Source organism: Anolis sagrei, chromosome 2 (assembly GCF_037176765.1).
Source record: "Anolis sagrei isolate rAnoSag1 chromosome 2, rAnoSag1.mat, whole genome shotgun sequence".
NCBI lineage: Eukaryota > Metazoa > Chordata > Lepidosauria > Squamata > Dactyloidae > Anolis > Anolis sagrei.
In genome coordinates this window covers 106,812,172-106,830,125 of record NC_090022.1, presented here as the reverse complement: position 1 = coordinate 106,830,125, position 17,954 = coordinate 106,812,172, and the positions used below count along the sequence as shown (strand labels likewise).

The following is a 17,954-nucleotide window of genomic DNA, read 5'->3' as shown; positions in this document are numbered from 1 at the left end:
TTTTTTGCGGACAAAGTCACTTTGATTAGCTCTGGCCTGGGCCCCATGTTAATGGCAGTCTCTGAGGATGTAACACAAGCATCTACTTGTCCGGTTTTAATGGATTCATTTCAATTTGTGCAACTTGAGGATGTGGACAAGATCCTAGGAGAGATGAGAGCTACCACATGCATCTAGACCCCTGCCCATCCTGGCTGATAAAGGAAGCCAGAAGGGGGTTTGGCAGGGTGGGTGAAGATGGTGGTTAATGCCTCCTTACAGGAGGGCAAGATTCCAGCCAGCCTAAAAGAGGCTGTTATAAAACCACTATTGAAGAAACCATCACTGGACCCCACCCAACTGAACAACTTTCGGCCAGTTTCCAATCTCCCCTTTTTTGGGCAAAGCCCTGGAATGTGTGGTGGCCTTGCAGTTCCAGGGATTTTTGGTAGACACTGATTATTTGGTACAGTCTGGCTTTAGGCTAGGACATGGTACAGAAACAGGCTTAGTTGCCTTAGTAAATGGTCTAAGCCGGGAACTAGACAGGGGGAATGTGTCCCTATTGGTTCTGCTGGACTTCTCAGTGGCCTTCGATACCGTTGACCATGGTATCCTTCTGGTATGCCTCAGGGACATGGGACTTGGAAGTACTGTTTTGCAGTGGCTCCGCTCCTTCCTTAAGGGTGGCTCTCAGAAGGTGTTACTGGGGAATACCTGCTTGTCCTCACAACCACTGACTTGTTGGGTCCTGCAGGGATCAGTACTGTCCCCCATGTTATTTAACATTTACATGAAGCCGCTAGGAGAGATAGTCCGGGGTTTTGGGGTCAGATGTCATCTGTACACGAATGATGTTCAGCTCTATCACTCCTTTCCACCTATCACTACGGAGGCTGTGCAGGTCTGGAACCAGTAGATTGCTGCTGTGTTGGACTGCATGAGGTTAGGGTTAGGGTAAACAAATTGAAGTTTAATCCCGACAAGACAGAGGTACTCCTGGCCAGTCATAAGGCTGAACAGGGCATAGGGTTACAGCCTGTGTTGGACGGGGTTAAACTCCCCCTGAACACACAGGCTCGCAACTTGGGAGTGATCCTAGACTCATTGTTGAGCCTAGAACCCCAGGTCTTAGCGGTAGCTAGGGGAGCTTTTGCGCAATTAAAACTTGTGTGCCAGCTGTGTCCGTACCTTGGGAATAGACTACTGCAATACACTCTATGTGGGGCTGCCTCTGAAGACTGCCCGGAAGCTTCAATTAGTGCAACAATTGGCAGCCAGATTGCTCACTGAAGCAGCTTACAGGGAGCATACCACTCCTTTGTTATGCCAGCTCCACCAGCTGCCGACCAGTTTCCAAGCACAATTCAAAGTGCTGGTTTTAACCTTTAAAGCCCTAAACGGTTCTGGCCCAGTTTACCTGTCCAAACGTATCTCCTGTTACAAACCATCACAAAGTCTAAGATCATCTGGAGAGGCCCTGCTCTCAATCCCACTGCCATTACAAATGCAGTTGGTGGGGAGAAGGGACAGGGCCTTCTCAGCAGTGCCCCCCCATCTGTGGAATTCCCTCCCCAGGGACATCAAACTGGCCACCTCCCCTCCTGTCTTTTAGAAGGAAACTCAAGACCAAGGGTTCGACCATTAAATAGCAACGACGTGGGAAGATGATTTAAGCAACTCCAATAATGTATTGACCCAAACCTGGATTTGGATTTTAATTGGCATGTTTTGATCAATTGTTTGATTGTTTTTAATTGATTGTTTTTAATTAACTGTTTTAATTAATTGTTTAATGCTTTTAATAGTATCGTTGAATGTTTATAACTGTGACAGTACTGGTTGGTGCTTGCTGTGAGGCCTTCCTGAGTCCTCACTCAGTGGTGAGAAGGGTGGGTTACAAATGAAGGAAATAAATAAATAAATAAATAAAGAGCACTCCCAAGCTGAAAACACAGTATTTCAGGGGTGTGTTACCCTATGCATGACTGGTTGACACACCTTCACCCCTGGACTGCCTGAAGTTGGAAGGCAACTGCCATCTTCATTACTTTTCCCATAATGGAGGCTAGACACTGGTCTGTAGTTATTAAGGTCCAGGGGATCCAGGGAGGGCTTTTCAGCAGAAGTCTAATTACTGCTTCTTTTAAATAAGATGGAAATTCCCTTCCCTGAGAGATGCATTAATAATTTGTTGTTTTTGAGATAGAACTGCATCTCCTGCCTGGACGACCAGCCAATAGGAACAGGGATCTAGAAATCAATTTTCTTCCTTACTTGCCCCAGCAGCTTTTTCACATCAACTGAAACTGATTCAGTGTAATACCATTCACAGAGTTGCTGGACACCTCATTGTTGTCTTCTCCTCCAATGACCGCTTCTAAGTCAGCTCTTATGCAAGAAATTTTATTTATGAAGTAGTTGTTAGCAGCATCACAGTAAGGTACTATAAAGTTTCTAATAATGGGTTCAGAGGTGAGAGCACTTGGGTTAAGACTCTCACCTCTCTGAACAGCTCAGCTGGGCAAGAATTCACCTATGTAATGTGAGCAGAAAAGAAAGCTTTCTTTGCTGCATGTATTGCTTCCTTATAGGAGCAAGGGTGGCCTCTATACTGTGTCATGTAGCATAAAAGAGGACATTTGGGAGTGATCATGTCAATAACCCTAGTTAGATTTTATTCCACTTATTGATCAGGGATTCAACAGTATCATCAGTGGTACCAGCCATAGAACCCTCTAAGGCCTCCTGAAATCCATTAGCTCCTGAGCTGCACCTAATAAACTGTCCTCCAGTGGTTTTGTGGGTGGTCTGGCTCACTCTCCATGTTTCTCAGGTTGGCGGGGTAAATGAAAGGTGGGATATATACTAAACACTTTTCTCTCCTTCCTCTATAAGGTTATGTTACCCTGCCATCACCATATTTCCCTCTGCCCTGCAGAACTTCTATTGCTGCCCCAGTTTCCAGATACATTGAATTAAAAACAATACAAGGACAAACAAACCACCAAAAGCAAAAAAAAGGGAAAAGAAACAAAATATAAGACATTAATAGAACACTTGACATACAGTCAATGGGTGTATTCCCAGTCCACCAACTGATTAACTGGCCAGTCCAGCAGCAGCAGCCCCCACTAGGGGACAGCCTTGTAACCTGGAAGGTTCTGGTTAGCCCTCTCACTGCTAACCAGTCCTTCCGCTGGCTCTCTCACCACCCGCTGGCATAACAGTTCCAGAATGACCAGTATCCACCCAGAGAACTGACCCTCCACTAATACAACACACAACACATTAAAATAGAACTCCACCTGGGCCTTGTGGGCTCACCCTTATATTAGGAGCCTCCTTGCAGTTTCTGAGCCACACCCCATACATAGCTGGAGTAAACCTGGTCTGCTGGCTACTCACAAAGAGTCCCAAGGAGCAAGCTGGAGATGTTAAATCCCTCTTCACAGTAGGCTTAGTCCTACAAGGCATATGGGCTTAGTTGTATAGTAGGAGCCTACTTGCAGTTGCTGAGTCACACTCCACACCCAACCGGCCTGAGCTGACACATGCTGTAGATGTCCAATCCCTCTTTCACAGCATGTACATCAGAGCCCACTGCACTTGACAAGAAAACAAAAATCTCAGTTTTGAAGGAAAAAATATAAAAAACCCAGAGAATGTACAGGAGCCAACAAAGAAGATGGGGAAACACCTCAAGGTTGCACTTCATCTGCCTCTGGTATACATCATTCAGTAAGCAAGGGATCATTGTTACATTGTGTAGCCAAGGACCTATATAGCTAAATTACGCAAATTGCATCACTGAGAGCAAGCCTACTCTGGCTAGCACATCCACATCTAGAGATGGCTGAACCTGTTGGGGTTCTTCATTGGTGTCCACAAGGTCCAGCTGGACACAGTACTCTATGGAAGTTCTTGTTCATTATGGATGTCCCATTCTGACATTGGCAGAGGTGACCATGTGACCAGAGGAAGGTAGAATTAATCTCCTCTCTTTCTTTCCCTATTTTGATGAGTGTAGGGAAGGCAGGATAGCGGTGGTGTTGGAATTGGACCTGATCCTATTACCCATAGTGCCTCAAAGCCACAGAATAATCTGAAGTTTTCCCCAAGCTATGGAGTATTCCACCAATCTCTGGTGTGCTCCTCAACTTTGTCCAAAGTGGGGCAAAGTGGTTTTTTATCTTGTACAACCCATGATAAACACCAGAAGTAAAAAAAAAAAATGTTGTGGGATTAGCCAGAAGGGACTCTGAGGTGTGTCCATGATTCCTTGCCCATGTAGACCTGCTCTAAATATCTGGGTAATGTAGTGATAATATCCTTGATTACCTAGGCAGAAAGACAATGCTTTTCCTTTTTATGTATTTGGCACTTCAGCCATTTTTCATTTTGATATTTCAGAGCAATAAAACTGAGAATAGTGGCAGAAATCTTTAAATGATGCATCTTTATCCAGAAATAGTGTGTTAACCTGTTAGTCTTCTTCATTACTCCTAAAAATCTGAGTGAGAAACTTTTTGCCTTGTTTTAATCATTAGATCTTTAGAACTTTATGACTCATGGTCTGAATGGATGAACCTGTATTTTTGGCTCCATGTAATTTTTTTTAAAAAAGAATAAACTATTCTATAATGAAATCCACCAATTAATAACCCTACTTTACTGATGATACATTTTTAAAAGAAATTACAATATGTGGATATATTGCTTTAATTAAAAATAAATTGAGCTTGGAAAACACTTCAGCCTGTTAATTGATTTTTTTTAAAAAAACAACACAATTGTTTAAATTATGTACAATTGACTAGTTCTGTGTTTTCCATTTTAATTTGCAGTGATATTGCTATCTTGTAATACAATACTAGAATATGATTATATCTGCCATTAATGCAGTTAACAGTAGATGATAAATTTTGTTGTGATATTATAAGTTTAACTCTCCCCAGAGATGCTGCTATGAATCTGCAGAAGCAGAAATAGAAACAATGGTTCTGCACTGATGTAAAGTAACTATAATGGAAAAGAAAAAATAGCCCTGTGTGTACAGTTGCAGGAAATTATACTACAAGATATTTAAATGTTGCTTCCTGCAGAGAACAGCTGGATTCCTTCTTTTTTATTGAATGGAGAGCCACCTTGCAATTTATAAACAAAGGCACTTAGTGGTATAGTCGTGTGTGAGAGAGATAAGTGCATATGAGAGAAGTGCATTTGTCTCCTTTGGTAAAAACACTGGTAAGAAACTCATCAGCAGATGAGACTCCTGGATCCATTCAGAGTGCCATTATCCTGGGGAAAGATAGTGTTATTCTTGGCTTTCTCTCTATGCATGCTAGCATCCCTCTTAGGCCCCTTCTACACTGCCATATCATCCAGATTATCAAAGTGGATAACCCACATTATCTGCTTTGAACTTGATTATCTGAGTCTACACTGCCATATAATCCAGTTCAAAGCAGATAATCTGAATTTTACATGGCAGTGCTAAATCAGGTGACTCGAGTGTCACAGCTCTTCATCTGGGCAGCTGGCCTGTTTGTTTGTTTGTTTGTTTGTTTAGAACATTTATACCCTGTTATTCTCAACTTTCAAAGAGGGACTCAGGATGGCTTCCAACAGGTGCCAGTGTACAGGTGGAAGATTAGATACCATGCCTATGACCAGTTCTGTTTTATAGTAGATGAATGTGCCACTTTCTTCCCTTTCAAAATCCTGTCAGAGTCTTGTCATAGCTTTATAACAAAGATAACTTTTCCTAGGATTACATTTTTCCTAACTAATTGCTATAGCTTATGCAGATATAGGTTAAGAAGTAAGGTCTAGCTGAATCTCTACTGCATGCTTCATTGAGCATTTAAATGCCTCTCCTTGTTTCATATGTCCATGGGACAGATCTGTATCTAAATCTTGCATAATACTGCAGGTCTTTTATATATAGTTAGAATCTGCATGAAATGTTGTCATATGTTGGTGGTCTTTATATTTTACTGTGTAGTAATTCATATGATAGAATTTCATCAGAAGTGCTCCTCCGTAAGGAAAAGTTCACCACACATTCAGGGCCCTTCCACACAGCCCTATATTCCAGAATATCAAGGCAGAGAATCTCACAATATCTGCTTTGAACTGGATTATCTGAGTCCACACTCAGATAATGTGGGATTTTCTGCCTTGATATTCTGGGATATAGGGCTGTGTGAAAGGGCCCTCAGGAGATTTCAGTGAAAACTACCCGTAACAAATCTTAAGAATGTAAGAAAAATCTACCTGAAAAGTCCCTTCTTGTCTGACATCCTGTTTCCACAACTAGATTCCTGGGAAGCTTGCCAGTCAAGAAATGAGTGTGACAGCACCCTCCATTTTCTGTGTCCCAAGATATGCCTCACTCCCCCATACTTGAGCATATATATGGTAAACAGTACTAGTATAGACAATGGTAATCTTATATTTCATTTTTTACCTTGCAATCCCAAATCCTCCTCGCCATAAAACAATGGGTGACCATAATGATCAATGTGGAAAAGAGCTGACTTTATTTCTAAGCATGTGCCAATTTGTTACAACATAAGATTAGGGGCCTATGCAGAATGGGCACAAAACGCGCACCCTCCCAGATATTTGAGGGGGTCATTCAGACAGCGCTCCACAAAAAATGAGTTCAATGCACAAAGCATTTAAAAAATAAAATAACTTACGGGCCAGCATTGCCCTGCTGCTGGCCCTGCCCTGGCACATAGGAATGACACACTAGGAGAAGGGAAGAGAGGGAAATTGCTCCTGCTTCTCCTTTCTCCTGGCACATCATTCCTAAGCTCCAGGAGAGGGCTGGCAGCACTTTAATGGTGGCTGGATAATTTATTTATTTATTTATTTCAGAGTTTTCTATACCGAGCTTCTCAACCTCATTGAGGGACTCAGCCCGGTTTCCAGCCATAAAAACGTATACACTCATTAAAATATCATATATCACAATTACAAAAATAACTTTAAAAACACTATATATAAAACTACAGTGGTCAGTCGTCCTATTAAGATGGATCTACATCAACTTCCATCCAGGGTCCTATGGTGTTGTCTCATTCATCGAAGGCCTGACTCCACAGCCACGTCTTCACCCATTTCCTAAATGTTAGGATGGATGGGGCGGTTCTGGCCTCCAGAGGGAGAGAGTTCCAGAGTCGCGGGGCCACCACCGAGAAGGCCCTGTCCCTTGTCCCCACCAGGCGCGCTTGCGAGGCCGGTGGGACCGAGAGCAGGGCCTCTCCAGATGATCTTAATAATCTTGATGGTTCGTAGGGGAGAATACGTTCGGAGAGGTAAACAGGGCCGGAGTCGTTTAGGGCTTTATAGGTTAACACCAGCACTTTGAATTGTGCTCGGAAGCTAATTGGCAGCCAGTGGAGCTGGAGTAACAGCGGAGTGGTGTGCTCCCTGTACCCAGCCCCCATTAGTAATCTGGCTGCCGCGCGTTGGACTTGCTGCAGCTTCCGGGCAGTCTTCAAAGGCAACCCCACGTAGAGAGCGTTGCAGTAGTCTAAGCGGGATGTAACCAAAGCGTGTACTACCGTGGCCAAGTCAGCCCTCCCAAGGTACAGACGCAGCTGGCGCACAAGTTTTAATTGTGCGAATGCTCCCCTGACCACCGCTGAAACCTGGGGTTCCAGGCTCAGCGATGAATCCAGGAGAACTCCCAGACTGCGTACCTGAGCTTTCAGGGGGAGTGTGACCCCGTCCAGCACAGGCTGTAACCCCGTACCCTGTTCGGTCTTACGACTGACCAGGAGTACCTCTGTCTTGTCTGGATTTAGTTTCAATCTGTTGTCCCTCATCCAGTCCGAGACAGCGGCCAAGCACCGGTTCATGACCTGAACAGCCTCCTTAGTGGCAGGTGGAAAAGAGTGATAGAGTTGGACATCATCTGCGTACAGATGACATCGTACCCCCAAACTCCGGATGATCTCTCCCAACAGATAAGTTATTGGTGGCTGGATAAGGGTTTTTGAGGGGGTTGGGGAAGGAGTCTGAGTGTCTCACTGTCCTGGAAGGGTCTGGGAGGGGATCTAGACACTGAACCCCCAAAGCGTACATTTTCCAGGCTGGTGTGCAGGCTACAATCAACCCAACCCGGGTTTTTTAAACCCAGGCCAGCACGGACTTTACAGCTGTCTGGAACTGCCCTAGGTGAACCCAACTCTATAATATGCCAAAGTAAATAATTCTTTCATAGCTCATATGCACTGAAATAAAACATAACACAGGAAGAAAAAAAGTAAAGTGGGTGCTATAGTGTCATGGAATGCTCTCTAATGATTCCTGGGTAAAAGACTTCTGTGGAATAACCTGCCTGAAAAGATCCAACAGTTAAATGAGCTCTCAGAATTTAAGACACAATTAAAGACCTATCTCTTCTGGCAATTTAAAGCATGAATTTTAAAATTACATTCTGTTAGTATTATGTTTTCATCTTTATGCTGTGTGTTTTAATTGTATTGGGTTTTATCTGGGTGTTTTAACTGTGTCGCAACCCCAACAAATCCATTTCTTTAAATACATTTATCCTCAATCTCAATTTATTTTCAATTCACAATTTATAGCTCTTCTTTGAGTAAGACATATGAACTGCATCTTTCATATAGTATTAATATGCTGATCATGTGTTTTCAGTGAAATGTTTTAAACTGTCCTTTGCTGTTTTATTAAAAACAAATGATCTATAATACAACTATGTCTGTTCCTTTCCAAAGCAATACATTTACTAATCTCTTCAGTGGTATTATTATATTTGCAAGACCGCTAAAAATGGTAACAAAGTTAATTCATCTCATATATAAGTGTGAATAAAATTTAATAAACAAAAGAAGCGATCTCTTTTACAGGGGAAAACCCCTTTATTGTATCTGTCTGGTGAAATTTAAGTTCTATTTAACAAGCATGAATCACCTGATAATAACATTAGATTGGTTATCTCTACTTGCAGGTCATGATATTGGGTTCAGGTTTGAAGTCTTAATTTTGCCCATTGAGCTCACCAGGGAAAATGTACGTTTTAAGCCATTTGAGAGAAAGGTATAAATTAAATAATTAAAAATTAGTAATGAGCTAATTCCTGGAAGATATGTTAATCCACAATTACTTCCTCATAATAACCACCAAAAACAATGGAAGCATGGACTAGTTTATTCTTACATATGAAATAAGACAGAAATATATTTCCTCTTAATGTATGGAAGGAAATTGAAATATGTTTCCTCTAAAACAACATCTGAACAATTCGTTTGAGTATTTTTGGAGGTAAGGGGAGTTGTTCTACCGACTACATGGAGAAAGAAAACATTTGTATACCCAAAATGCAGTTATGGACAATATAGTTGTGGCATATACAGAAGGATATGCAATCTATTATTTCATGGCCTAATGAAATTCTAGATTAAATCCTATTATTTCTGCGCATAGAACTATAATCAAGTAGGCATTTGGCTGTTGGTTTTATCTTACACCCAGCATCTCTCTTTTTGACAGTCATGTCTTACCTTTCATTGGCTAATAAATCTGGATTCTTGGCCACTTTGTTTTAATTGGACAACCATTGTGAAGGCAGCTGAGAAGTGTGCTGGTTCTTCAACATTCTGGTAAGTAGAAGCAGCATTGAATATCATTTTATTATCTTTATAATTATTTGTATTATTCTATTAAAACTTTTATATATTGTGTTTAGAGTCATCTGAAGAAAACTTTTAAAAATATCTGACTTGTTCTTCACAAAAACCAATTTTCATGCATGGTCGTCTATTTGAACCTCATCACAATCTTTTGATGACAGTATTTTTCCAGCTCATCTCTACAGGCTTCATTTGTAGTTATTCTCTACATTCACAGTTTCGAGATGTGAGGATTTGATAAGTTTGCCACCACCTGTCTGAAGTCTCCAGTAAGGCAGTAGAGATTATCTTAACCAAATGCCTTTCAAAGCCCACAAAGTCACCAGCTTCAGAGGCAGGTCCTCCACCCCACTTCTGAGGGATGCATGACAAAGTGCCATATGTGACAAACAACCTTATCACATGAATGTTTACCATGATATTTGCAACTGTTTCCAGAAATGATGGACTGAGTAGCTTTGGAATCAGGAAGGAAAAAGGCTTTTCTCCAGTTGCCATTGTCTTCTGTCATTGGAAGGAGCCAAGACAACAGGAACCTCTTGTATTTGCTCCCTCCAACAGCTGTATACAATGAAAATGGAGGTTTAATGAAAAGAATAAAACATAAATTAGAACTCAAATAGTCAGGGAGATTACTGAAAGCTTAAATTTGAAACTGCATTATATGTCAATATAGACTCATATAATGCACTCTAACTGCCTTGAACTGTATAATATGAGTCTACACTGACCATATTATATAGTATGAAATTGCATTATATGACAGTGTAAATGGGACCTTGGTTAGCTTACATTTTTATATCTGTAATATATCTTCAAAATAGAAATCTGTGCTTTGTGTTTCTGTGTGTATAGGCAAAAGGAAGCATTACTGGCAGTACTAAAATGGTTTTCAGATAATTCTTGATCCATGTCACAGATAACAAACAGTTCAATTGCTTATTGACTATATTTTATGCAGTGTATATTTAATATATGAAGAGTTAACAGTACCCTGGAAACAAGATCACTGTATCAGTTACCATGGTATTCTCAATAATTTAATGCCTTCTGTTGGTGGGGCTGATGGTATATGTGTATATCTGTGCATATGTTCATATATTTTTCCTTTACGGTTTAAATGTCAACAAATATGTGCTCTTAAGAATCATGCCATGATCAAAAATGAGGGGGGGGGGGGATAACATTCATCAGAAAGGTGTTAAAAAGCACAAAGTCTGCAACATGTGTGCATGTTTGTGGATATTGGGTTGTTGTAGGTTTTTTTTCGGGCTATAAGGCCATGTTCTAGAGGCATTCTCTCCTGACGTTTTGCCTGCATCTATGGCAAGCACCCTCAGAGGCTTTCCCTTCCTCCTCTCCTATCCTTTCCCTCCCTTTCTTTTCCGTTCCTTTCTTCCATGCCTCCTTTCTTTTTCTTCCCCCTTGTCTTCTTTTCTGTGAATACTATTTCCCAGCTCTGGTTCCTTACCTGGGGCTTGATGAGTTTCCTTCACCATAAGCAGGCATCCCAGGGTTCCTTATGTGAAATTTGCATGACTCCACCCACTGACTCTCCCTTAACCCTTTCTTACCCTTTCCAATGGCACACAGATTTTTGTCACAGAGGAATTGATCAACTGAAGAGACAGGAGGGGTTCGGGGGACTGATTTATCAGGATGGCAGTTGTAGTTCACTCTGAATCAAAGCAGAGCATTGTGACCCCCTTCGATAATGGACCTGGACCACATTTGGCATGCAGAACCCCCATGACCAGGTTTATTTCTAGCCCATCCCCATGTAAGTCACACCGAGTCCCTTTGGGGAGATGGAGACAGGGCATAGGAATAAAGTTATTATTATTACTTACAAATAGTAACAAACAATTTCTCTGAATTGTCTGCTAATTGTTACTAAAAAACCTTATAGCAATAATGAGACCAGAAAACACTGGCATAAAGACTGGTAGTAATATGTATGTCTCATTATCCTAGGTGTGTTAGTGAACTTATCCAGTCTTATAAATTATTGTGTATTTTACTGTGGGACACATATAGAACAGTTATTTTAAGTCTTCTGACTTCAAACATTTTCTTCATATTTCATAGATTACATGATGAATAAATATATTTTATACAACAATCTGACCTACAGCTGTAAAATATTGTGCTCCAGATCAAACCACTTCTATATAGCTGAAACCTCTCGATAGTCCTGGTTTTCAGAATATATATCCTGCTCTTGTTTGTGAGATTCTGCCTCAGTGATCATCAAGAATCTACTTGGGAGATGGTGAACTTTCTTTCATTAGAGCATTTTCAATAGTCTGTGGAGTGCCACTTCTCAGGAATGCTTTAGCTGTGGAGTCTTGTATTGGCAAGGAGAAAAAATCGATTGCCCTTGGGGTCCCTACAAGTTCTATGATTGATCTGAAAAGGAATAAAGTGTTAGCTACCCTTGCCCAAAAGTTGATATCATACAATACAAATCGACAAAAGAAATAAGTGATTGTGTTGTGTACATTTTGAAAAGAGTAACAACTAACAAGAGCTTTGTGATCACTCATGAATCTTTGAGAAATTATGTTAAGGTAGGAAATAGAAAATAGCTGTCCTCTTCATCTGGTAATTCCCAGTACTGGCTGTAATATTGCTAGCTAGTGATGGGACCACTAAATAGAAAAGAAAAGTAAAACAAGGCTGGGACCTGCCATTACCTTAATTTTTTTTGCAGTTATTAGTTTACCAAAGGAGAGCCAATAGCTAATAACAATCCTGCTAGCTACATCTGCTAAAATCAAAAACAAAAACAACAAAAACCTGGCTTCCTTGCAATCTTAGTAACACCAATGAAAGCTTCTCTCACCTGCTCCCTGCTTCCAGCTAAGCTCTTTATGGGTTTGGCCAACTTGTAAAGTAGATGATGACTTGTGCAGCAGATTGCTTTACAATAAGAAAATAGTGACAGTAGTAACCATGAAGACAAACCACACTGGAAATCATGCAGGAATATACTCACCCATTGTCACCTGGTCCACATGGGATCAAGAGACAACATGAAAATTAACTGGCTTCATGGACATGATCTTCACTACATGATAGCTCCAAGAAAAATGCAGGGAACAAAATCATGGTGTTCATTGACCTTGCAAAGGCATTCGACACAGTGAATTGCAGCGCTCTCTGGACCATTCTCCAAAAAATTGGGTGCCCAAACAAATTTGTGAACATCCTGTGGCTCCTCCATGATGACATGATGGCAACAGTCCTGGACAGCAGTGGCTCCCAAGGTGACCCATTTAAGGTGGAATCAGATGTCAAGCAGGGATGTGTTATTGCCCCAACTTTATTCTCCTTCTTCATTGCTATGATACTTCACCTTGTTGATGGGAAGCTTCCCACTGGAGTGGAAATCATCTATTGGACAGATGGCATACTGTTTAACCTCAGCAGACTGAAAGCCAAAACCAAGGTTACAACAACATCTGTTATAGAACACCAGTTTGCTGTTGACAACATCGTCTGTGCACATTCAGAAGAAGATCTACAAGCCACTCTAAACACCATTGCAGAAGCATATGAGAAACTTGGCCTGTCATTGAACATCTAGAAAACCAAAGTGCTGTTCCAGCAGTCACCAGCCAACCCCTTTCCAATGCCAGAGATACAGCTTAATGGTGTAACATTAGAAAAATGTTGACCATTTCCACTACCTTGGCAGCCACCTCTCTACCAAAGTCAACATCGCCACCAAAATACAACACTGCCTGAGAGCAGCATTTTTCTGAATGAAGCAGAGAGTGTTTGAGGACCAGGACATCCGTAGGGATACCAAGGTGCTTGTTTATAAAGCTATTGTCCTCCCAACCCTGCTATATGCCTGTGAGACGTGGACTATCTACAGATGTCACATGCAACTCCTGGAATGATTCCATCAGCACTGCCTCTGGAAAATCCTGAAAATCTCTTGGGAAGACAGGTGGACAAACATCAGCATGCTGGAAGAAGCAAAGACCACCAGCATTGAAGCGATGGTCCTCTGCCATCAACTCCACTGGACTGGCCACGTTGTCCGGATGCCCGACCACCGTCTCCCAAAGCAGTTGCTCTACTCCGAACTCAAGAATGGAAAACGGAATGTTGGTGGACAGGAAAAGAGATTTAAAGATGGGCTCAAAGCCAACCTCAAAAACTCTGGCATAGACACTGAGAACTGGGAAGCCCTGGCCCTTGAGCATTCCAGCTGGAGGTCAGCTGTGACCAGCAGTGCTGCAGAATTTGAAGAGGCACGAATGGAGGGTGAAAGAGAGAAATGTGCCAAGAGGAAGGCACATCAAGTCAACCTCGATTGGGACTACCTTCCACCTGGAAACCAATGCCCTCACTGCGGAAGAAGATACAGGTCAAGAATAGGGCTCCACAGCTACCTACAGACTCACAAGAATTCTGATCCTGGAAGACTATCCTACTCGGCCAACGAGGGATCGCCTAACTCTGTCACCTGGTCCACATGCAGGGGCGGCTCATCCATTACGCGAAGTAAGCGGTCGCAGAACACTTTTTTTTGCCAGGGGCGCAGAGGCACCTCTGTAAATGCCCCTCGAACGCCACGTGAGGAGCGCCCCCTCAGCTCACAACAGCCCTAGCAATCGGGGTGGGGCCTCGGCTTTCTTGCCTCGCTGCTGGGCGATCCTCTTCCCTCTTCTCTCGTTCCTGCTCCACCTGGCCACCGGGTGTGTGAGCAGAGCCGGTGCTCAATCGTTCTCTGCGTTCGATCCCTTCCCCATGACTGGCTCCCTTTCCTGTCACCACCCCCAGCTCCTTCAAGGTCAGTCCAGTCACTTCAAGGATGCCATCCATCCATCTTGCCCTTGGTTGGCCCCTCTTCCTTTTACCTTCCACTTTCCCCAGCATAATTGTCTTTTCTAGGCTTTGCTGTCTCCTCATGATGTGGCCAAAGTACTTCAACTTTGTCTCTAGTATCCTTCCCTCCAATGAGCAGTCAGGCTTTATTTCCTGGAGGATGGACTGTTTGGATCTCCTCACAGTCCAAGGCACTCTCAGAATTTTCCTCCAGCACCACAGCTCAAAAGCATCTATCTTCCTTCGCTCGTTCTAATTTAAATTAGAAATGTATAAAACATTGCAGTATAATGATAACTTACTATCCTTTGAATGTATTATGTTTTATTTTTCTTCTCTTTAATTACATTCTTATCTATTCTTGTTTTGTCACAGATTTTTTTGCAATTCTTAGTAAATTGGATATATTTAAACAATGTTTCTAGATTATTCATTTCTTTTTTAGAACCCACATGGGACAAAAATAAAAAAGAAGGGAAAACAGTTTGCATAAAGTGTTTCCTACTAATACTTCTAATGCACCTTCTCACTCACTCAATTTTTTATTATTCTTGCTCAGCCATTTGAACAAGAATGAAAAAAATATCAAAATGAATGCAAGCTTATTCAGTTTCCTAAAACTGGAGAGGGAACTCAACACTGTTCGGACTGGATATCCTAGAATCCCTCACAATTGGTTTTGGTGGTCGAGGCTGTTGGAGTTGCAGTCCTACAATATCTGAAGAGCCACATGATTTTTATCTTTGTCATAGGATATCTTCTTTCTATCATTTCAGATGGTATTTACCTGTATGTTTGTGTTCAACAAAGCAAGCATCTGGGAGTAGCAAAAATTGTTGAATTTATTTTCTCAATGGTTTAGGCCAGTGGTTCTCAACGTGTGGGTTCCCAGGTGTTTTGGCCTACAACTCCCAGAAATCTCAGCCAGTTTACCAGCTGTTAGGATTTCTGGGAGTTGAAGGCCAAAACATCTGGGGACCCAAAGGTTGAGAACCTCTGGTTTAGACATAATCATAATTTAGGATGGCATATCAAACTTGTAAGAACTTTTTGTGTGGCTATCCCCTTTTTATTAGTGTTGTACATCGCAAATAGAAAATACTCATAATATAATGTTAGACCTAAAATAAATAAAGTTGTAATGCTTATTCAAAAATTAATGGTATAACAGTAGAGTAATTCCCAATATGTTAAATTAAGCCCTAATGCTGCTATTAATTATACTAGGCCTGTCTATTGTCCTTACATGCACTATGTCATGATGAAATGGGAATATTGTAAAAACTAGTAATATTAACCTTAATCTTTATTCCCGCCTCCATCTCTGTGGAGGGACTCAGGGCAGCTTACATGGGGACCAAGCCCAATATAAACAAAGGTTACAAGCAACACAATTAAAAACATATAACAGTAAAGTGTATAAAAACAGTAAAACCAATAAAATGTAAGACATCATAAAACATAAACTAAACATCGAGCAACCAGTAGCCAAGAAAAGTGCAGATTTAGGACTAATAGGGCAGGACAAGGACTTATGCCAACGCAAACTGTAGGGCCAAAGCTGGGAATGAAGTGTTGGAGATCCAACCAAAAGATTAGGGCTTGACAGACTTAATCAGTAGCTGAACCATTATTCGAAGGCACATTGGAACATCCAAGTCTTCAAGTGTTTCTGCAAGGTGAACAGGCTGCAGGCTAATCTAATCTCCCTGGGGAAAGAGCTCCAAACCCAGGGGACCACCACTAGAAAAGCACCCTCTCTCGTCCCCACCAACCGTTCTTGTGATGGAGGTGGGAGCGAGAGAAGTGTCTCCCCGGCAAATCTTAACACTTGTACCTGTTCATAGAGGGAGAAACAGTTGCAAAGATAAACAGGACCCAAACTGTTTAGGGATTTATAGGTAATAACCTGCACTTTGAATTGGGCCTGGAAACTTCTTGTGAGCTAGTGGAGATGCTCCAGTAGAGGCATTGTCCACTCCCTGTAACTCACTCCAATTAACAACCAGGCTGCCGATCTTTGTACAAGTTGCAGTTTCTGGGTCATCTTCAAAGGCAGCCCCACATAGAGTGCATTGTCATAATCCAATCTAGATGCAGCAAAGGCATAGACCATCGTAGTCAAATCAGCCTTCTCAAGGATTTGAAGATACCAGAGAATATTTTTCACAGTCCCCTTTCCACTGTTTCCAGTATAGGTAAATTCATGAGAATATTACTCCTTGATGTTTGCTTCCAGTCCTTGAAAAATCCTAAGGGAAAAGACAAGAGTATTTGTCAGCTCCATTGTGCCACCATCTGAAAAGAAAAGTGAAAATAAATCAATCACAATCACACTATATTCAAATGGTATTATATCTAAAGAATACTTGGAAGTTATTTTTCTTCAAATGTGTAGGTTTGCCTCCTCTCTACTGTACTGTATCTATCTTCACTGTAGGAAAATTATAATAGATCATTTCTTCCACATAGCCTACTGTTTTATAGCATTCATTGTATTCAACAGTGAAGAAGGGATTGTGGAAAACAAACCTTTTTCATCCACCAAAAGAAATAGGATGTTTGACAACATGCATTTGTCTGCAAAATGCAATGCAATATCTGATGAAATATACTTTGTCAATAAAATAAATTGCCAAAGAAAATGTAATCCTTACTGAAAATGCATTTAGCTTTCCCACTGAAATAAGCTCTCTCTGCAGAGAGCATTTGGTTCTTAAAATTATTTTTTGAATTTGCTGTCTGTCAAAATCTATAAATAAAACATCTGCATGTTTTGTCACAGACTGCACACAAACCTTATTTTACCGTAATTTTAATGAAAGATTTACTTGAAAGAGAAAGGAAAATATCAAGATAATTTGTATTCCCACCCATTCATTTGATTGAAATGACAATATCAGCATTTTAACAGAAGATGACAGAGGACTGTATCTGTCTTTGATGTTCCTAGAAAGGTTATTGATCCTTGATAGCGACTAATCCCAACCCCACAATGTGACTTGTTCCAGCAGGTTAGGATTGACAGTCCTGTTGTTGAGCCTATGGAAATCTATCTGAGCAGAAGTTTTTGCTGTCTGTGCCAAAAGTAGCAAATATAGAGTTACTGTGCCGGTTACTGAGCTCCTCCATTGCCCTGAGTGGGTCCTAGTTTAGTCCTCTCACCACTGCCAGTCTGCTTAATATATAACTAATTTCATATCTTACAGTATTTCACTTAGTAATCTGGCTACATCTCTGTTGCTTAATGAAGCAGCTTCTTACTGATATACAGAGCTGTACCGTTATGTTCTTTTTAAATCTATAAATCCTTTATAGGTTCCAATCATTAACTTATAGTTGGGATTTTGTAATACCATATCACATAAATTAAGAGACTGTAGAGACAATATGGAAAGTTCTAAATGTAATGGAGTGATTCTCTTTACAACTGAATTCAGAACCTCAATAAACTGAATCTAG

At 41.2% G+C, this 17,954-nt stretch overlaps 1 protein-coding gene across 11 annotated transcripts in view; it reads left to right on the top strand.

Moving 5' to 3' along the window:
* Window positions 1-17,954, top strand: part of TENM2 (teneurin transmembrane protein 2) — a 1,067,106-nt gene that overhangs the window by 53,138 nt on the left and 996,014 nt on the right. For 9 of the 11 annotated variants that reach the window (XM_060765004.2, XM_060765001.2, XM_060764995.2 and 6 more), the window contains one exon: window positions 9,511-9,620. The exons of the other annotated variants lie outside the window; for them this stretch is intronic. The gene's annotated coding sequence lies outside the window, so the exon portion shown is untranslated. The remainder of the gene's footprint in view (window positions 1-9,510; window positions 9,621-17,954) is intronic. 11 annotated transcript variants of the gene reach the window in all.